We start from the raw sequence: 22,924 nt of genomic DNA, 5'->3' as shown, positions 1-22,924 counted from the left end.
ACACAGCCTGTCTCCCAGCTGTCATTCTGCTTTCCCTCAGCGGCTGCGCTGGGCCAGAATCTAGATCAGGGAAGAATAGGAAGAAGATGGCCAGTGACCATTATTCTAAAGCCACTGACCCCTCCCACAGAAAGACCAGCGGCACCTCAAGGTGGCCTGAGACGGTCGCCGGCCCTCCTTGTTCACTCCTGAATTCCTCTCCATCGAGAGCTCATGTTTTTATGAATTATAAAGGTATAGTGGGGAGGCAGGGGAGAGCAGCGCTGGGGAATGCAGAGGTAATGGGGAACACAGATGACGCAGCTGCTCAGCTGACCTTCCTGGACCTCACCAATCAGGGTCTCCATAGACACCGATGAATTTTGAATATGAGGGGCAAGCAGAAAGCCCCCCTCTGTACCACACTGTGGAAGACTTTCATGTTTCTACCACTGACAAACTGGGGCCTTCAAGCAAATGGCAGAAGCACCTAGGTTTTTTGTTTTGTTTTATTTTGTTTTGTTTTGTTTTGTTTTGTTTTGTTTTGGGGGAGGTTTTTGTTTTGTTTTCTCCTTATTTTTACCCATATTGCCAAATCCAAGATTTAATTGAGGCCTGGTTGTATACATTTCAAGCACTTTTCAGAAGCCAAACCATTGTGGTTTGGGCACAAAATGTCCTCCCAAAGCTTATATGTTGAAGGCTTGGTTCCTAAGACAATGTTCAGAGGTAGGGTTTTAGGGAAGTGATTGGGTCATGAGGGCACTAATCTAATCCAGACTTAGGTAGTCTGGCAACATTATTGGGAGAAAACTAGGAAGTGAGTCCTGGTTGAGTAACTAGGCACTGGATGTAGGGGAGGGGTATCCTTAAAGTGTTTATCTTGTCACCAGGCCCTTCCTCTGGCTCTCTCTGCTTCCTGGCCACTGTGAGTTGAGCAGCCTAGCCAACCCCACCAGTGCATGCCGCCATATTGCTCAACCTCACCAGAGCCTTAAAGCAACAAAGCCAGGAGACCACTGACTGAGGCCTCTGCAACTGGGAGCTAAAAAAAAGCCTTTCCTTTTAAAAATCAATTTCCTTGGGCATTTTGTTACACAAAGAAAAATATACCTATAGATCTGCTCAGATGTTAGCAGGACTTACAGTTCAAAATGACCTCTGGTTAGCAGCCCCCATGTCTTCTCTCACCTCAAGACCTAGAGATGTTCCCCACCCCACCCCCAAAGGCAAGCTCACTACAATCCCAAAGACTGCCTCGTAAATGTATCTCTACTTCTTTGCACTTGACCAGTTCATTAGGAGCTATGCTAATTTGCTCTCTACACTCCCATATAAACCACCTGAACTGTCGTCTCCGCTGTGTTTCTATGATGCTCTATCCCAAGCTACCTTCCAGTCCATTTTCTACCCAGCAACTGGTGAGGAAACTGTAAACTCCATGAGGAGCACAAGCTGGGCCTGCCCTCCTAAAACACAGAAGGGAGGGACAAACAACTGCAATGGAAGAAACATGAGAAGCACCCAGGGGATGTCCTTCTGAGTTAATGAGCTATGTGCTGCTGCTAAGCATCCATTGTGTTCCAGGAACCATCAATGAAACAAGAGTCAAAGTACTGACAGAGTTTTCTACTTCACATTAAATACTAGAATACACTCTCTCTAAATAGTTTTAAGTAGAAAAGGGTATGACCCAAGAGTTTCATGGCCAATATTAGGTACGTAGAGACCTCAGAAAAGACTCTTAGATGCTCAGTTTCAGAAAAAATATCACCTACGTACCCTTCTTGATATGATTGTTGAAGATGGAATCTAATTCTCAAAAACCTCAAAGGTGCAGACATTGTTATCCAAAGGGACAGTGGAGGGAGAATGAAATCAATTAATACAGATGTGAGCCTAACAGTACAAGCACAGGCTACAATATTAGAAAACACTCAAAGACCGGGTATAGGGTGGAATCCCATTCATATGAATAGAGAAGGTACATGTATGGTTTTAACAAGTTTTTGAAGTGCCAGAAAACGCTAGAAAAGGGTTGCCATGAAGTCAAAACTTTGTCCAATAATAAAAAAGACATCAATTTACTGAGTGGCAATATATGCTAAGGAATACTTTCTTTAAATCTTAACTGATAGTTTCAAAGAAGATGTATGCATTATAAAAATATTTTAAATTAAAAGCAAGTAAATAATGTCTGTACCCAAAAAAGGCATGGAAAGTGGCAGAAAACAATAAGAAAAGAACAAGGCAATAGGTAAGACATAGCTATATCAATAAGTGTAAATGATTGAAATTTTGATTGAAAAGAAAGTGAACACTGGACAAAACCATATTAAACTATATGCTATTCATGTTGTTATTTGTTTCTTTGAGGCAGTCTCATGTCCTTTAGGCTGCTGTTGAATTTAATATGTAGTCAAAAATAATTTTGAACTTCTGATTCTCGTGCCTCTGGCATCTAAGTGTTGGGATTATAGACTTGATCCATCGTCGCCAGGTTATGTGATGCACTGAGCTGAATTTTTAATTTTTTTCCAATTTTGATATATATTTTGTCAAGTTCCAAAGAAACAAAGTATCCAAACCACAATGTGGCCAGTAATAAGACAGCCTTCCATTTTAACAAATTAAGTTTGTTAATTAAATCGCTGAGCAATCAAAATTGCAGTTTAAGTTCTTATAAACAAATCACAACTAGAAATAAAATTCATGGGCGCTTCTTGCCAAAGCTGCACAGACAAGAAAACATATAGCTCAAAATTATTTCTTTGGTTAGGAAAAAAGAAAGAAAGAAAGAAAGAAAGAAAGAAAGAAAGAAAGAAAGAAAGAAAGGAAGGAAGGAAGGAAGGAAGGAAGGAAGGAAGGAAGGAAGGAAGGAAGGAAGGAAGAAAGAGAGAGAGAAAGAAGCAACAATTCAATGAAGGAAACTTGACCATGAAACAAACCTTCAGAAAGTAGGATAGTATTAATGAGGTGGAAGTTGAGCATCATTCAGACTATAATTAAGTAGAACTAGCAAACAGGTCTAAATAAATAATTTTAGTATGAACTAAGTTTGCAGCACTCACACAAAGGAGAGGCTAGAAGAAAAAGAGAGAAGCAGAGATGTGCCCACCTTACTGGGGACAAGGAACATGAGGGCTTTGATGACAGCTAATGTGAAGGGGCTTGTTTGGTTTTATTTAAATATTCTGTGTGTATGGGTGTTGTGCCTGCGTGTATATCTATGTTCTATATGTATGCTTGATGCCCTCAGAGGCCAGAAGTGGGCACCAGGTCCCCTAGGACTGGAGAGACAAATGGTTGTGAGCTGGCATGTGGGTGTTGGGAGTCAAACTTGGGTTCTCCATAAGCCAATGCTCATAACCACTGAGCCATCTCTCTGCAGCCCCTGAAGTGGGGATGTTTTAAATTGTGAGAGAACACTGTTTCTAACGCCAGGATGAAAACGTTCGTTCATGCCAGCATTTCTATGAAAACACAGCACCGTAGACTAAACCTCAAGAAGCAGAAACTGTAAACAGAGCTCGGTTGCAAGAAACTAAAAATGTCTTCTTTGGCTGTGAGCAAAGATGTGTGCTGTGAGAAGCCCAGAGAGAATACAGGCAACCATGGCTGACCACAAGATCCTGAAAGTCGGTGGAAGCAGAGCTTGGACGTAATGGGGTACAGCCCCCACACCCTGCCAGTCCTAGACTTAAACATATCTTGGTTTGTGCTGTGGCCTTGTATCCCCAGGAGCATCGTGGGGTGATGATGAGGCCCCTCCTCTCAGATTATCGCTAGTGTTCACATAATCTTTTTTTTTTATTATTAAATCTAATCAAACAGACCAGTTCTAGCCTCTCAGTCTAACATGGAGTTTCCATAGAAGAATGAGCTTCCAAACACGAGTCTGGGGTCTTGGAGAAGCCACTTTCTCTTTGATCCTTAGCTCAAATGTGCCGTGAAGCCACAAAGCTGGTTTTCAAATAAAGTTATCACATTTGTGCCCAAAACAGTGCCTTCTGCTGTGACAATTAACCTTTTTAGATTTATTTATCTTAGTAGTACTTTGCCTACATGCATGTCTGTGCATCATGTGTGTGACTGGTACGTATAGGGTTCAAAAGATGCCATCCAGGTCCCATAGAAGTGGTGTTACAGATGGTTTTGAGCCACCACATGGGTGCTAGGAACTACAACCCAGTCCTCTGCCATGACTGCCTGACTGGACTGAGCATGGCCGAGGAGACTGGTAAGGCACACTTCTCAGCGTGTCTGGGACAAGGTTTCCAGAAACTATCAGATCATGAGCTAATGAACTAACACTTTGATGGGTCCCTAAGGAGATGGTATTATTTAGAGGTGGGGAAAACAGGAGGGACTCATTGGAAAGAGTAGGTCCCTGGGGTATATACTTAGGATTGTATTTTGTCCCCTTTCTCTGTTTCCTGTCTAACATGGTGTGAGCTGTTCTGCTCTACCATGCCCTCTACACCATGATAGACAGATACCTCTGAAGCTGTGAGCTGAAATCTGCCCCTACTCCTTCAAGTTTTCATCTCTGTTGTTTGGGGTCATAAGAACACAAAAGAAGCTGTGGGGATATTTATGCCCCCTTACTCATCCCCCATCTCCATGGTCACCAGACTGTAGGCTCTGTGACATAAGGGCGAGACAAAAATCCAATCACCAGAGTGGCTCTGTATCACCAGGGTGATATGACTGCGGTCCCGGGCAGCAGGGACAGAAGGAGATCTCCAAATAGATGGCTCATGCAATTGGTGGGGAAAACAAAACAAAACAGGCAAGCAGGAGTAACTGTGAGCTTTCTGGAGTTATTTCCAAGCACTCATGTACACACACACACACACACACACACACACACACACACTGGAATGTCCAGTCTCAAAGAGGATGGGGCAGCAGGGAGACTCTGGAAAGGATCTTTATGTGGTTCTTGGTTAGAGTGGAATCGACTCCTTCAGTGGCATCTGTTTGGCAATTCTGCGGGAGCATTCTCAGGAACCCTGTTGGAGACGCTCTGTTCCCTTCCCATTTATTTGTGGCACTTCTGGGGTGTGTTTCAAAGTGTCATTTAATGTCATTTTATGACTCCCTGGTTGTAAGTGTCTGAGTATTACCAGGGCTTAGAGATTTACAGCCTATTCTAAACTCAGATAATGATGTTTAATTTGTTATTGGCTGTGTAAAGGTTAACAAAGAAATAACTCAAATTATCATTTCAGGGATAACACATTACAAGAGGGTAATTACACACAGTACCTGGCTTTACACAAAAGACTGATATCTTGTTACCAGAGAGCAAATGAGTTCAGATTTCACAATACAGAAAATACACTCATCTGAGTCTCTTTTCTGAATAAACAGAGGAACACACACACATACACACACTTAACAGAGTCACTGGGTGACTCACAGGGGCTGAGGGAAATTAAAAAAAAAAACTTTTCAAGAAAACTGAAGGTTGCTGGCAGCCCTTCTCAGGAAGGTATTCCATATCCAGCCTTAAGTCAGGTCAGGGTTACTGGAGAGAGAGGGTAGTCTCCTGCTCAGCTATAAACAGACCATGCTAATCAGCAAGGCAAGCTGACAACACCCCATAGGCCCAAGGGACAGCGGGAAGCAAGGGCTTCAATATCAAACTGCCATGAACCTGCCTCTGAAGTAAAAAGAAAGGTGCCACACCCATCCGGAAAATCATTTCGGTTTCCTTTTGCCTCCTCCCGGAAACACCTTTGCATGATGGTTTGGTCCCGCCTCCCATGGATTTGGGTGCCAACAAAAATATAAATAAATAATATATTTTTCAAACTCATCAGATAAAAACACATTTCATTGCTTCGGCCCTCAGTGACAGCAGTGAGCTAACAAATGCAGCTTGTCTTACAGAAGTTTCAGCTGACCGAGAGACTGTTAATTTCCCCGTAAGGAGAGCTGCCTCACCCTCCACCACCACCCCCAAGTCCCCCACATACCCCAGACCCCCCACATACTTCCTACTCCCAACATACCCCCAGGCCCCAGGCCCTCTTGTACATCTCACCCCCCCACCCCACATCCCACTAGACTCTATTTCTCCTTCTTTTTCCTCTGCAGTCTGATGGTTTATGTTAGGTTTTACACACACACACACACACACACACACACACACACACAAACATTCTTACTCTCGATCTTTGCTTGCGTCCCTCTTTCTTTGCCCCCTGAGCTCTCACACTCTTTTCCAGGAGAGTTCCCCTCTCCCCACCCTTCTTTCTGCCACATTCTGCATCCCCACCCATATCTTTGAGAGTCTTGTCACTGACAGCAGCCACCCCATGTTTTAACAATCCTGCTATGTCTTTTTTTCCTCCTCTGCCAACCCAATCCTCTAAACCAACCCAGTCCTATCTGTGTGCGTCAAGACGCTGCCGCCCCGTTTGGATCAGACATCCAAACAAAATTTCTGACCTGGAACTTCCCTGGATTCACAATCTCAGAACTAACAAACTGTGGGCAATTTAAAACCAATATGCCTGCCCACCATGGTGGAGAACACTCTCATACCAGCTAGGAACGCTGCACAGATGCCAAAGCCATTGTCCCAGTGTATTTCCAGAGTCCTGGCACCTTCTAAACTATAGTACATGAAAATCTGACGTTTTGAGACCTCGCTCCCTAACCATACTGGGGCTTTGAGATGGTTGTGGATGTCTGCCCTTCAGGGATCAAACAGAAGGGTTGTGTGACTTGCTGTCAGGCATCCTGGTGCTGACTTATCCGTTGGCAAAGCAACAACATACCAGCAGCAGCAGCACCATCACCACGCACAGGACACACTGATGATGCTCAGGTATAGCTAGGGTATGGTGCTGGGTTTTAGGGAGATGGACACACATGACCCTCTGATCACCTCTCTTAGGGCCAGAAAGCCAGCAGTGTGTGCCAACACGGAGAGCATACGGTATGAGAGAAATAAGGCAAACTCATAAGCAGCCTCTATTGACACATAAATAAACGTACTATTCATTTGTCCCTTTCATCGACTGGCTGAAGCTTGATTCTGTAAGCCCTAATAAGTGGAGCGGTTAGTATACCATAAGGATATGTATGTTCTAGCAATCTTGAATGTCACACCAGGGAGTCAGGCCCAGATGACATTGTGGCAAGAAAACACCTGGGATTGAGGGATAAAGCATTAGTCAAGCAAACTAACCTCAAGCTTTTGGAACTGAAATACCAACAAAAGGATAAAAGAAATTTGCAAATTGCTTCTCCCCATGGACATTAGCCAGGCATTTGTTCTTTAGCCAAAAACAATCAACAGGCAAGACACAACTGTAAAAAAAAAAAATGCCAGCTGGGGGTTGGCACAATCAATAAATAAAAATCAATATTGTATGGTTAGGCCACCATTGGTCATGCAGTAGAAAACAGGGGACTGATTCAAAGTAAGACGGAAAGCCTGGGGTGACAGCCAGACACATGGCAACCCTAACTGCTACCCACCAGCATGTACGGCAGATAGAACACTGATGTCTCTAGATGTGAGTTCTAGAATGAGGAGCAACTTCATGGCATCCAGCCAAGCTCCAAAGAAACACGAAGCCACAGCCTGAATGGTGTCTTATGCATGTGCATCACTGAGTGCCAGCCTTAGCAGAGGCAAGCCGGACTTCTAAAGATACACTTCCAACAAGCTAGCCATTCAGACCTGGAAGGGGAGGGGAGCGCCTTGGCTGGTGCGGCTGGCTCCAACCTTTCAAAAATATTTGGAGAAAAGAAAGAGCATGGATGAATGAGAGAGGAAAGACAGCCAGCGGAAAGACCTACCAACAATCTAGCTGAATAGATCTCTATTTATTGGCTACATATTAATAGTGGGTAATTCTATCACATGGGACTCACTTTTCATCCTTGTCTCTTAAATACGGAGCACACTTATTTTTTAGACGGAGGACTAATCATGGGCCAGGGGGTAAAGGTGCTCAAGACCAAACCTTATGATCTGAGTTGGATCCCCAGGATGCCACATGGTGGAAGGAGAGAACCAACTTCCACAAAGTCGTCCTCTGACTTCCACACTCTTGGCGTGGCATACATTACTCGGCCCCCAGATAAATAAATGTAATAAAAAATTTTTTTTAAGAACTGATCAGAGTTGGAGAACTGGCTCAGTTGATAGAGTGTTTGCTTAGCATGCATAAAGCTCTAGGTTTAATTGGTAACACTGCATTAAACAGATATGATGGAAGATGCCTATAATACCAGCACTTGAGAGGTAGAAGCGGGAGGGTCAGAGTATTAGGTGATCCAGTTTGTTTAAGACACTGACTTATTTTTAGACCCTATATTCACTCCCCCGTCAGCCTCCAGATCCTACTGATCTACTGATACCATACGCATGCATGCACTTGAGACCACCAGACATGAGCAATGAGAAGTGGGGAGATAAAGGTGCTATCAACATTATAAAGAATTAGACTGCTCCCCTTTGTAGGGGAGACATATAATCAGAAGGACCACTGTATTGCCTGACATAGGCAGAGATAAAGAGAAGGAAGTTGTTGTTGTTGTTGTTGTTTTAAATAATAATAATTTTTTAAAAAAAGATATCTTGAGCCTTCTGATGGGCAGCCCAGCCGGAAGCAGGATCCCACTGTTGGGCTGATCTTCGGTCCTGGTGTCTAAGGCTGGGTCTGGGCAACGTGTGCAGAGGTTCAAGCTATATGGGACTTGCACTTGATTTTGGCTCTCTGTTCTAGGATAAGGGTGGGTGGGGATTATTGATGAACTACTATTTTGTCATTGTTAATGGTGCTGACACGTGCCCAGCAGGCCCACTGCGAGGCAGACAGACCAGGCTCCCGAAAGCCTTTTGTAACGCACACATGTGCTGCAAGTTAGGAGAGGTGTGTAAATTACCACAGCCCAGTTCTTCAGGAAGGCTCAGGCCTGACCACTTCTCTCTTTCTCCTTTGCCCTTTGTGTTCTATGTCCCCACGGCCCGGGGCCTCAAAGCCAGCTCTACTCCTCAGAGAGAATATTAGCAGTCAGAGGCTCTGGCTTCGAGTAAATATTGCAGGATTGAAATGCGGAGGGAATTAGGCTCCTTCTCCTCACAGGCTCTGTGGTGCTGGGTGAGAGGTAAATAATGAAGGCAATAATGGGCCCTCTTCTTCCCGGCTGCGCCTCTCCCCTTGGGTGCAGCACATCCTCCGCAGTCAGGGCAGTGGCTCATGGTTACTGATTCAAATTTTGAAGCCGACGTGTGAAACAGCCCATTTGGGGCAGACAGCAAGTGGCTCCAGACAGTTCAGAGACTTCTCTCATCTGAGGGCCCCAGCCATGCCTGGCTTTGCAAGTAGGGAATCCTGAGATGAGAAGAATTCCCCGGGGTGGTTAGAGGCTTGTGCGATCCCACCTACACCTTGAGAGACTATTCTGTGTTACTTCTGTCCTCCTGCCCTGGTAGTCTCTGGGAACTCTGGGAACTTTTATATTTGGAAATGTTTGAGTAAGACTGGCCATCGTATCAAAGTGATACAATTCAACCCTGGGCACTGGGGCCAGAGATTTGGAACCTGTTAAGGTTAAAGGATCCTATCGTCTCACCAACGTCTTTCCTCTCTGTGTGTCATCGATAGAGCTGAGTCATTCTCTGAGAGCCAGGCTTTTTAGAATTTCTCCTGTGGCTCTATCTTTATTTTGGTTTCCAAACCATCTCCACGGAGGAGAAGTTACCTGCTCTTTGCAGCGTCTTCTGTGCATTCATCTGTGCTCTCACTGGACATTCCCCTGTCAAGAGGGCAGAGACTGCCACAGTTTTTATGAGGATCCCCGGCAGGAGGGGGACCCTCTCTCTGGCTCAGGAGAGCAAGTCTAGGGGAAACATCTTCCCAGTGGTCAGGACTGCCTGGCTAGAAAGCCTTTAAGGTCCACACCAAATGACAGCAGGTAGGCAAACACCACCACCTGTGTACAGCCAGGTTTGATATGAACCCCACCCAAGCACCGCAAGGCTACTGAGCCTTCCCATCACGAATGCTTGGATCTTCTGATCCGAACCATGCATCCTTGCCTGAAAAATCATCTCTCTGGTGAAGCACCAAGAGAACAATTAAGGATTAACCCAAGTGCTCTCTCTTGCCAGCAAGTGCTGGTACTCTCTGGAGACTGGGAGCCATGTGTACCAAAGGTCTTTGTCTCTGAAGCACCCTCATCTGTGTTTTCTATCTCATTAGGAGGGACGTTTTCCTCCCACTGTGCCAAGGTCTTTCACTGCTAGCTATCGTTTAGTAGCTGAAATAGTATTTCCTCCAACGGCCCTAGGACACACTGACATGTTTTCTAAAAATTGATTTAAAACACTTCTAATGAAAGCGACAGGTAATTTGTTGCCATTATGGCTCCAGCTACGTATGGTGACACCGGACTATAATCCCAATTTAGAAGGCAGAAGCAGGAAGATGGCAAGTTCTAGGCTATCATTGGGCTGCGTACCAAGTTCAAGACCATTCTGAGCTACAAAACAAGGCGCACTCTTGAAGCAGAAATACTTTCACCTACTGCTTTTTCCTGGGAAAATTGCTCTCTAAACTGTTACATTTGATACAATTACTGCAAATAAAAATAAAGGGGAGAGAAAAGGGTTACCATGATCTGTGTTGATTCCCAACTACTAATTGATACTCTGGAAATTTTTTGCCTGAACTTGAGACAAGGCTAGAATCAAAGTGCTCTCCAGTAAAACGTGGTCTACAAAACTATTCTCAAACCTTTTTTTTTTTTTTTTGAAACAACAGTCTCCTAAGCTACTGCCAGTCCAAACGGTAACTTCATAACTAGGGCTCTGAGATAAATATCATGGTTCAAATGGCTCTCAGCTCATCCCAAAACACAGGGACTTTGTAAAGAGTAAACAGAATTATCTCAAAGCTCTTTGTTTATCTGGAATAATGGGATCCGTACACAATAGTCCCAGGAGGCTGGTGGTATTCCTTTGAGGTAGACAAGAGACATGAAGACGGTAATTGAGGCACAGAGAAGAACCACCTGCCCAGAAACGCAAGTTCAGTAGCAGAAATCAGACAAAAGTGCATGCCTTTCTTTTCTTCTCTCCAGTCCTGTGCGGCACTGTAATAGAGCTCTGTGGATGGTAGGGAACAGCTGGCCTGCTCTGTGTGAGCATGTTTTCTATACTGATGTCCACAGTAACGACTCTATTACAAGCCAGGGTGTGTTTCGTTTTCTTAATGTGTGGTTTGGTTTTGTTTTGGTTTATTTTGTGGGAAAAGCTACTAAGAAGAATTCATGCTTTGAAACAGTTACTCCAGAATACAAGTCCCTCACAAAGAAGTTACAGTCTAGTGGCCATTTTAAAATGGCCCCTATCTGCAGAATAAACACTCATGTTAAAAGAGTTAAGTATCTTTGGTCCAAGACAAATCCAGCGTAAAAAATTAAAACATGCAGAACTGGGAGATGGCTCCATGGGGAAAGTTCTTGGTATACACACATGAGGATCTGAGTTCAAATCTCCAGAACCATGCAAAGACAGAGATATTACACACACATCTGTAAGACCAGTGCTCCGATGACTAGAGGGGAGGTGGTGAGAGAAGCCCCTCCCCCAAGAAGATCTGAAGACAGTCTTGAACAAGGGGGGAGGTAAACACACCCAACGCATGCACACACACCCCACATTCAACACAAACACACTGGGGGTTGAACGTTTTAAGGGTCGAAATGTGGGAAGACAGGTTGTCAGGAATGTGGACCAAGCGATTCTTCTCTGAAGCGTCACTGATAAGTACATTAGCAGTGGGAAAGAGAGTCAGCGCCATGATCACAGCGCTCAGAGCATAGATTATTTTACTTCCTCTGATTCCCGGATGCCACATTTACATTACAGACTGAGCACCCCATATCCACAAACCTGAAAACCAATAATGCTCCAAAAACCTAAAACTATTTTTAGCGAAAACATGGCGCCACTTGAAGGGTTTGGGGTGTAAAGCATCTCCCAATGTAGGTTTTCAGAACAGCAACACTCAACTGAGTACATTCTACACAAATATCCCAAGATCTAAAATACGCTGAAATATGAAGGATTCCTAGGCCCCATGCAGTTGGATAAAGGACACCCAAACCTGTCGAAATTAACATTGTGTATAATTTTCTTTTTTACCAAATAGTTTCCATGCTTAGAGACAGGTTTTATTGTTCTAATTTAGTATGGTTTGGTGACACTCGATTGAGACAGGTTCTCACTAAGTAGTCCAGGCTGGCCTCAAAATATGACCCTCCTGCCGAGGCCTCCTGCATCCTAGGGTTGTAGACATGGTTTCCAGTGGCTCTTCTAAGTAACTGAATAAAAGTGTATCCTATCCCTATGGGCTACACTTTGTGGTTAATCCATCCCTTTTCTGTGATCCCATCTCCTTGCAGCAGTACTCAGCAGGCATTCTTTAAGCACAAAACCCAGAAGCCCACTAGCAAGGCTGGTGTTGGCATTTGTGGAACAGGGCATACCGCCAAGTCCCTGCTGCCCCTGGTCTAAGAGATTGGGGGCATTCTAATCTTTGCATCATGGCTCCTCAGAACCAGTCACTTCTATTCCCTTTGGAGGGTCACGGCATTGCAGAGGGAAGAACACAAGACTATTTGCTGTGCATTTCTCTCTGTCCAATCTGATGTTGCTACCATCAGAATGTTCTTGTCCCTCCACCTGAACATGAAAGGAGATCCTAAAGGAGGTACTTGTTCCCTCCTGAGACGGGATGGAAAAGCAGGTTCCAGAACGTACCATACCACAAAGGCACCAACTGCCTTAAAAAAATAATCCCCACCAGGTATGCAATAGCAGAGAGATCTGTGGCCTTTTCCTGCCTATGATCTAGACACTTCTCCCGCAAGTCTTAATATTCCATTTTATTGTTTGTTTTAGTTTTGAAATAGAGTCTCACATAGCCCAAGCTGACCTTGATCTCACTATGTAGAGTAACCTTGAACTTCCAGGTGTGCACTAGCACTCGGTTTTATTTGCTGTTGGGGATGGAAGCCAAGGCTCTGCACATGCTGGGTAAGTATCCTCTCAGCTGAGCCACACCTCCAGTGCCTCGGTCCTGATGTGTTATTGGAGCAAACGGAGCAGGGCAGGACGAGTAGAGAAGTCACCAGGCTGTTTCTAGTCTTCTGCTTTGACTCACCACGTGACCTTGAAGGAAGTCCAGGGCCTTGTGGCCTCTTATAGACTCCGCTCAGAAAAAGGACTCACTTCCCTATCCATTCCTATGTGACTCACTTCCCTATCAGCTCCTATGGGAAACCAGAGATATCATTTGCTTCCCTCAGTGGCCCTATCCCATTGGATATGGTTTGCTCTCCACTTCCTTGGAGCTGTCTGTTGCAAACTCTCTGATCCAGAGCTCACGTATAGAAAGTTTTAAATGTTTATAAACTCAAAGCAGGTGTGTCAAGAGATGGACGACAACTGAATCAAGCAAAACAGAAGTACAAATTCAGAAGGAAATGAGCCTGGGACTCCAGAAAAGCCTAAGACACAGCAGGACAACACACTATGAAGCCACTGAGTGGGAGCTGGGCTGGATACTAGGACTGCACTGAGACCCTGGATCTCATTCACATCTCAGATCCCTAAAAAAAAAAAAAAAAATCACTTTCCCATATTCTTGTAGCTTTGCAAGTACATACGCACACACACATACCGTGGAGAAAGAAGGTTCTGACAACACTCAAGCCCAGCCTTGTATAACATGAAAAATAGACATCTCAGGTCTGTATATGTGTGTGTGTATGTGTGTGTGTGTGTGTGTGTGTGTGTACACACACACACACACATACACACACAACCACACAACCACATATAGTCTTACCAGATATCTCAGCAGTTCTCTCTGCAAAGAAAGATATGGCCGCATAGTTTCCACGTGAAACAGTTTCAAACGTCCTACATTTGGGCTGTTCACAGAGGCTAATATTTGAATGCACTTGGGACACTCTGTCCCCAATTCCAATGTAATCATCATGACCAGCAGGGCCTGGGAGATCTTTGAGGTCAATATTAGCTTTCACCAATAGCATACAAGATGGACTGAAGTGACACCCGGGGGTGAGTCTATTTTTACCAAGTAGTATTTACAACACACTCTCCTCTCCTAGTTTATAAGCTCAAGAACTTTGTGGAAAATCACGAGGGCCCTAGCGTGGCCATGCGTGGGCTTTCTCCCTCTGGTTGCTAGATTCCACGTCTACCCTCTTCCCTTTCTGTATCTGAGCGGCAGGCAATACTGCAAAGCCAACTCTACCTTTACCACAGTGAATGTGTCACCTGAGAAGGATCTGGAAAGGTTGAGTTCCATAGCCATTAAATGTATGTCCCACGGCTGATCGAGAGCAACAAGCCAGTCTGCTGGAGCCACTGTCAGATAGAACAGAGGTCACCGAAGACCTCAGGAGGCGTACAGCCCAGCATCCGACATGCCATCCAGCAACACAGTCAAATAAATGAATTCATAAACAAGCATTTTATATAAAAATCAAGAAAGCATAATCTGGAGATAACTTGAGACTTGCTATTTTTCCCTAAGTATTGGAAATGTTAACATCAATATTAAATCAGCATTTTATCATCTGTGTTCGTCTTATCCTGGGACATTTGTTTTCCCAGAAACTAAAACGGAACGAGGGCGGGAGCTACTCTGTGTGGAAATGCAGAGTTTATTGACCACCTCTAGTATAATCTAGCTAGCTTTGGTCCAGTTTCTCAACTTCCCAAAATCAATTAAAAGTGAAAAAAATAAAATAAAAAACAATAACAGAGTATAGATGAAGTTGTAGATCCAAAGCTTTTACGCCAAAATGCTTGTGCGTTTTTGTTTTGCTTTGTTTTGTTTTGTTTTTAATATAACATGCTTAAAAACTGAAAACGTTTTTTGGATTGCTTACATACTCTGAAGTGCTTCCTGCCTACATATCCTCAGAACTCCCCAGGGCTTTGCCTGGACACATGGAAAATTTCAAGTTGAGCCATTTTTAAGTTATCCATGAGTGAAAGCAAAGGGGGGGTGGGGGGGGCGCATGAAGTGGGAGTTGGAATTTGTCATGAAAGAAGGAAAAGGCATTTTGCTCTTTCTCTTCTGATCCTTGAGCTCTTCACAGCGGCTCAGCATGATTTCCCCGATTTGTGGGGTTTTGTTGCGGTGGTTGTTGCTGCTTTTCCACAAAGCACAGAATCACCTTCCAGCCGAAGCCAAGTATGAACGGATTCAGTGTGCCGTAAGAGAGAGCACCAGGGAGTTCTTCAGGCACGTCTATTCGGAACCATAAAACTAGCATTACCAGACGCAAATCAGATCACATGTCACAGTGATAGATAACCGCCCAAGTCATAAAGCAAACACGTACTTAGTATCCATCAGCCAGAAACGTGTGTGTGTGTGTGTGAGTTTAAATTTTTTTATTTTGAAGCATTAAACACAGAAATAATTTTGTCAATGAGGGGTATCACTGGAACAGGAGCAAGCAGTGCAAAACACTGGCTTCCTGGATATAGATACTCCTAGGTGCTGTCTCTGCCAACTCTGGTAATCTGTAAGAGGCTCACTGCCCCCTAAATGAAAGTTTCCGAGATTCTTCACAAACATAATATCCATGGGGTATCATGTACAATCTAGTGATGATGCCAATAATGAACAGCTAGGGTAGAAGGGAGTAGACAGTCCAAAACGTTTGAAAGTCCATGGGCTAAACAAGTTAAGTACGGAGGAGAAAACCAAACTAGTTTACAGGGAAACACCTCGCTCAGAAATGTAGTTACTGAGTTCATGAATCTCACATAAATAGCTGTAGACGCTGCTGACTTCCTAAGCCAAGGGGGAAAACATGTGTTTGAAGAACAAGGAGAGAAGCCAGAACATGGAATAATTGTCTCACTGGACGCCCTCGGCTACAGAGACTGTTGGCTGAGACTCCCATTAAGGAGAAATGGAGAAAATGGATCAGAGATACTGCCCAGCCAGGATGGGAAGAGACTTTATTTTTACAAATAAACGTGTCTAAGAGATAGGCTGGACATCAGGGAGGAAAAAAAAGTGGGGAAACCCAGAAGAAAAAGGAGCCTGAGGTCATGAGGCCCTCCTGTCGCCAATGGAGGCTGTTGGGGAAGAGAAAGCAAATATTGGCACTGTATGGCTGCGGTGAGTTTCCCACTTCTTCAAATATAACTTTGTGACTGTGTTTAAGAGAGTTGCCCACTGTTATTGGTCTAATGAGCTAACTCTGAAATCTGAGCTAAAGACAGCTCCCTAGTGGCTGCTCACTGTTTCACAGACCAAAAGGAAACTTCTTTCAGGGGCCCATCAGGGCGAACCACTGCTGACAGCTTGGAACGGCACAACACAGATTTATTTCGCAGACAGCCACAGACAGGAATTTAGCACCCTGTGCTGGCCTCCTGCTTAGAGGAGAAGGTGTTAAAAAGCAACCATGCAGAGCCCTCCCTTGAACAAAACCCAGTAGCGACTAATCAAGCGGTCACCCGTTCCCAGCAGAAAATACCCAGCGATGTGGGACTGAGTGCAGGAGAGGGGTACAGGATTCTGACAGCTGCTGCTGGGGGCCGAGGAGGTGGAGTGTGAGAGCTGCCTCTGAGAGCTCTAAATATTTTGCATGACCTTTCAACTTACAAATTAATTGATTTATAAACAACGGCAAATGCTATTTATTTATTTATGACATCTTGGAATGCCTTCTCTGGATCCGAGGGCACAGCACTGTTCTCTGATGCCGGCGGAGATTTCAGAAACATCCAGTTGTGGGCTCAAGTAGGCATCAGTGAGCAGCTCTTTACCTGTCTATTCAAGAAACTTCCCCATGCCTACCAGTTCGTGCATACAATTGTCTGTCAGCCTTGTTTTCTGTGTGTCTTGTATATGTATTCATGTGAGCTCATTCATGTGAGTTCACACGGAAGGAAGGAAGGAAGGAAGGAAGGAAGGAAGGAAGGAAGGAAGGAAGGAAGGAAGGAAGGAAGGAAGGAAGGAAATATAGACAGACTTTAAATGCTGCCCTTATCTATACTAACATTTTTCATAAATAATCTCTTCAGATCACTTCTCACCATTTGAATTCTTGAACATTGGCAATAATAACTATTAATAAGTAAACACTGGTGAAAGCGAATAAATAGGTAGTAAATAAACAAATGATCTGATACTCCTTTGATTGATGTCACATGCAGCAATGCCTAAGGCAGAGATGGCCACTAACACAAGGCTCAGCCTCCCAGCAAGTCTTTAAGGAACGGAAACATGAGAACTCATGGAACAGCTACCATTGGCTCAAAGGACTCCTGGCAGAACCAAGCTCAGTTTGTGTCCTGCCATAGTAGGCTCCTCTCAGCAAGGTAGCAACTTTCAAGAAGGAAGAACACTTGTTTAGAGTTTGGATATTTGGTTTTGCCTTTTTTTTCCTTTCTTTCTTGAAGTTCTATGTTATCCTCTATCTGGGACATGTAGGTAGCCCAAAATTTGTTTGTTTTTTAGTTTTGGTTTTGGTTTTTTTTTTTTTTTACAACAATGATAAACACATGGCTGGACAAGGGTCATCTCAAAGCCCGGTCCTCGGGGGCTACTCTCTCTCACCTTACTGTGGGAACTATGCAAAGGGAACCGAACCCCAGGGAGCTACAACCTCAGGAACAGGGCAAGCAAGGATAGCAACTTCCTCACCTTAGCAAGCCAGACTCCAGGGCTGAGCAGGGAACTCGTTCCTGTTTATTTTTCTACTTCGTCCACATCTTTGCAAACATGTGAGAGGTCCTGGGTCACTGATACTAGTTAAAGGATTGGAGCTTTAATTTTGTACTTGAAATTAAATGTGGGGCAGGGGTTGGTGTGGAAGGAAGAGAAGCCATAGGTAGACTCCCCAAACTTCCTTTCCAAGGAAGGCTGCCCCATTTTCGACAGACATAAATATGAGTGCTAATGTTGACATCGATTTTACTAGGAATATTACAGTAAGTATATTTTAATGTAAAATAAAATGAGATTTAAAGCAATACAAAGAAAAATGTAGCCAAAGGTAACCAACTGAAAATCAGCTAAGGAACTTTCCCTAACCTTAAATTGAAAGTCTGGAGGCTGGGGATGTGGCCCAGCTGGCAGAGTGCTAGCTTAGTTTGTATGGAGCCCTCTGTCCCTCTGTCCCCAACAGCGCATAAACCAGGTATGCTGGGGTTTGCTGGCAATGTCAATACTCAAGAAGTAGAGACAGGAGAATTAGAAAAGTTCAAGGTCATCCTTGGCTACATAGTGAGTACTGAGGCTAGCCTGAGCTACATAAAACTGTTCCCAAAACAGCAAGATGTTTGGTACTTATTCTGCTTATTCTGTCTGTCTGTCTGTCTGTCTGTCTGTCTGTCTGTCTGTCTCCCTCTCTCCCTCTCCTCCTCCCTCTCCCCATTCTCTCCATCTCTTCTTCCTCTCCCTCTTCCTCTTTCTCTCTCTCCCTCTCTCCCCTTCCCTCCTCCTCCTCCTCCCTCTCCCTCTCCTCCCCCTCCTCCCTCTCCCCCTCCCCCTTCTCCCTTCCCCCTCCCCCTCCCCCTCTCCTCTCCTCACCACACATTCTCTCTGGGCATCTCATATGACACAAGCCCCCTTTTCCTACTATGTTTCCATTCCCAGTTGAACTCTACCAAGATGAAGATGAAGCATGCTCCAAAAGTCAGAAGACAAGGCTGTGACATTTCTACCAATGGACATAGCTACCCTCCCTCTTCCTGACCTATGTCCCTGTGTGCACTATGCCTTTGGGATATTTTCCACATTTGGGGTGCTTTCCAGATTCCTGGCAAGTGCTGCTGCTGCTGACGCGACAGATGAGAGGAGACACCCTTGCCTCCTCACTACAGTAGGCTCTGTGTGTGTGTGTGTGTGTGTGTGTGTGTGTGTGTGTGTGTGTGTGCGTGTGTGCGTGTCTCCAGCCTTTGCAGAGAAACAGCGCTCCATGGTACTGGCGCTCTGTCATTTACTCATTGTGCAAGTGACCACTGATACCTACGCTGTGGGAAAGACATTATCCTGCCTCAGCGGTTCTCAACCTTCCTAAAGCTGTGAGTTTTTACTACAGTTCCTCATGCTGTGGTGACCAAGCATAAAAATTATTTTCATTGCTACTTCATAACAGTAAATTTGCTACTGTTATAGAAATCATAATGTAAATATTTGTGTTTTCTTTGGGGGGGGTCGAGACCCACAGGTTGAGAACCACTGTTCAAGATGTCAAGGCTAAGCCAAAGTTACTGTGTTGCTATCTGTGCCCCACCCCATAGCTTAGTAGTAGTAAGAGTCAGGGAGAGAAAACAGACAATGGGTAAGTTAGTAAAATAGTAAGCATATTAGTTGTTGATATTTTAAAGTCTGAGGCAGACACTCAGGATGTAGAACCTTTGTAAGTTTGAGGCCAGCCTAATCTATATATTGAGTTCCGGGCCAGACAGACCTGTACAGTAGAACCTTGTCTCAAAACAAAACAAAACAAAACAAAACAAAACAAAAAGCTAGAAAGACCAGAGAGAAGATTCATTGGTTAAAAGCACTACTTTTCTTCCAGAGGACCTAAATTCAGTTCCCATACCCATCTCTGGTGACTTAGAACCTCCTGACGATTCACTGCCTCCGGCCTCTGAGGGCACTGTATGCACACGCATATACCCACATACCATACAGACACATTCATACACAATTAAAAAAATAAACTTTCAAGTGTTGAAATCATTAAGTCAGGAAGAGGATTGGAAAGTGCTGGATTAGTAGGTACAACACTGAAGTGATCTTGAAACAAAGACCCAAAAGACACAGGGCTAGTATATCACAGCATAACATACTGTCCCTGTTACATGGTAAACACACAGTAACTAATGAGATGTCCGGCTCGCTTGTACCACTGCAGTCACAGTGTGCATGTACAAGATACCTGTATTTCATTTTTCTTTCAGATCACATTATGCCACACCCTTTTCTGTTTCTGCTGTCATCCACTTCACCCCTGTGAGTCTTTGCTGGCTTACCCAAGGGTTTTAACTATGCTGTAGGTAATGCCTACTGAGTGTCTATGCTACATTAAACCCGTCGAGGAAGAAACATCAAGTTGGTGGGGAAGCAACATCCGCTGTGTCACATGGGTCTAAAGTCCATCCTTCTCTCCAGCCACTCATTTCCCTGTGGTTCCCAACGTTAAAAGCTTAAGAGCAATCCCAGTCAGAACTTGGATGCCTCTCTTCCGACACCCACACACACACACACAAATAATAAACAGATGTGCTCCATTCAGGACTACTTTGAGTCCCTGCATTTTCTCATATGTTCTACCTAAAAATTACATTTCTACTCGCTATTTTAAAAAAAAGAAAAAAGAAAAAAAAAAAAAACATCAAGACAAGCCACCACAAGATGAGTCTGTGCAGGCCTGAGTCACAGGTAAAAGAAACCTTGTCGATACGGAATCAGACAGTGTAAAATTCTCTCCCAGAGGAACGTGGCATTATTACATCCCCCATCAATCATGGTATTATTTCTCCAACAAACTATATCAGACTCAGTCTCAGACATGGCTATGACATCTCTTGATTCAGCAGTCACTTTCCTTTGAGCCCCGGATATAGGAGACAGGTCCCCCAAACATACACTTGTCCAAAAGATTGCAAAGTTCTCAACTATTTTTAACAATTAGCAACTCTAAAAATTTCAGAACCTCAGTGTAGCTGTGGAATGGAATTTGACCTACACGATTATGTAGGTCATATACACGACTTATACACATATGAGAATAACCTAGAAATTCGATATTGATATACGTGGAGAAATACCATAGTATTATGACATATTATAGGGCAACATGTTACTAAGATGAAATATAATTCGAATCTGAGCTTTTCAGGGATCAACTTCCATTCTGCACATTGATCAATATCCAGAGTCTGATCAGTAGGCACACCAATGGGTCCACCAAAGTCTCTACCCCTAACTTGGCATTTTATTGGTAGAGATTTAGGGGCTGGTTTCTTCCATACCCTCGAAGTGGATTTGAAAACTTACAAAATCAAGCTTAAATCAAAATAGAGATACTGGCTGAATTTTGAAATAACCTTATGTTAATCACCTTAATTACGGAGAAAATATCTATCCCTCTGGCCATATCCCCTGTGTAAGTCTATGTGTGCAAGTTGACTTCAGAAGTTTCTATGTGCCCTGACATTTTCCTTCTGCCCTTGCCCCTGATGCCCAATGCAGGTAAAGGGAGGATTTTGCCTTGGCCCCTGCATAGCAAATGTCTGTGGTACAGCCACCCTATGTACCTTGTTTATAATCCTCTGTAAATTTGCCCAAAAGTCATGAACTACATAATACTAATTCTTATAGGTTGACATATTTCCCTGATCTTTCATGAGCCACATGGGGAAACAGTTTTCTCCTGATCTGAATGAAGAAGAAAAACAGTGATCCTAATCACTGTTTGCCCTTAGCGGCTTCCCTAAACAAATCTGGGAAAGCGCTTAAAGGCTGGGGAATAACCATGACCCTGCTTGACGCACTGTAATAACCCTACCTAATTATACTGATATAAAAACTAATTGGAAAGATAGCAAATGTCAGGGTAAGATGCAAATCGGAGGGTGTTAATTGCTGAACAGGTGCTGGGATAGAATTAAATGAGCATTCTGATTAAAAGAGTAGAGGAAACAAATGTGGACCCCCCGATACAAACTTGGCCATGTGACTCCTTGAGCAGTTCCATTCCACTAGGGAAAGGTCGTGCCGCAGTGACCTCTGTTTTGTGAGGGGTGGGTCAAGAAAATAAAACTGACCGCAGAAGAAAAATAATCCAGCAACAATATCAACAAAACCTCCCAGGACAAATGACTCTGTTTGAGCCTTAGCAGCATGTGAGGTATCTTCGGAGCTCTTAAAAACCCAGATACCTCTAGATGAAATTCAGAGCATGTGAGGCTGGGGAGATGCCGCCATTGGTAGAGGGCTGGCCATGTAAACAAGAGGACCTGAGTGGATCCCCAGCACCTGTGTAAAAAGCCAAGTATGGTAGTGTGCACATGCAGTCCCTGCACTGGGCAAGAGGACACAGATGGTTCCCAGAGGTTCACTGTCCAGTTTGCCCAGTACTCAAGCCTCAGGTCCTAGAAAGATGCTCTGTTGACTTCTGGACTATACACACACACACACACACACACACACACACACACACACACACATGCACACGCATGTACACACACACACACATATGCACATGCACACCACAGAACCCTTAGCTGTTCACCTCTGTCAGCCACAGAGTCTCCCCCCACCCGCCTTAGCCAGAACTTCCCATATCTCCTGCCTCACGGCAGAACTGTAGTGCTAAGCCTTCCCACACACTTACTACATATGTTAGGTTGATGAAGCAGTTGATTAGGCAGCTGAATCAATGAGTCACTTGCCTTCAATGACTTAGGGTCACACAATGGCAAAGACAAGAAGTGGGGTGAGGTGACACAAAGAATAAATCTGAGCCTGCCTCTGATAAAGCAATCACTCTTACCGCAAAGTGATTTGTGGCTACGTTATTGAGCCAAACCTTTAGCTATAAATAGGAAACAATGGTCCAGAAAACCAGGGAAGAAGGCTGCTTCCCAAGCTTGACTTGATCAAGCTCTTGGCCAAGCTCATCATTGTCCTATGTGTACATGACAAAGTCTCCACCCATGGGACCCACACAGCCTTGAAAGACCCTGGGACAGTGACAACGAATGGATGCTGGTCAGTAGTAGACAACTCTGCCTGTGAACAGTTAGTGGTGCCTAGCTCTGGATTGACAGTCCCTCTATCTATACTACAGTGTCTTCCAGACCTCTGCCATCAAAGGAAGCCTCGTTCTCTAG

General features: G+C 44.2%; 1 protein-coding gene across 3 annotated transcripts in view; it reads right to left on the bottom strand.

The window, feature by feature from the left end:
- The window catches only part of Ebf2 (early B cell factor 2), a 197,661-nt gene that overhangs the window by 142,227 nt on the left and 32,510 nt on the right, over positions 1–22,924 (bottom strand). The gene's annotated exons all lie outside the window — the stretch shown is intronic.

Source organism: Mus musculus, chromosome 14, assembly GCF_000001635.26.
Source record: "Mus musculus strain C57BL/6J chromosome 14, GRCm38.p6 C57BL/6J".
Taxonomy (NCBI): Eukaryota; Metazoa; Chordata; class Mammalia; order Rodentia; family Muridae; genus Mus; species Mus musculus.
This window is presented reverse-complemented; position numbering and strand designations above follow the sequence as displayed.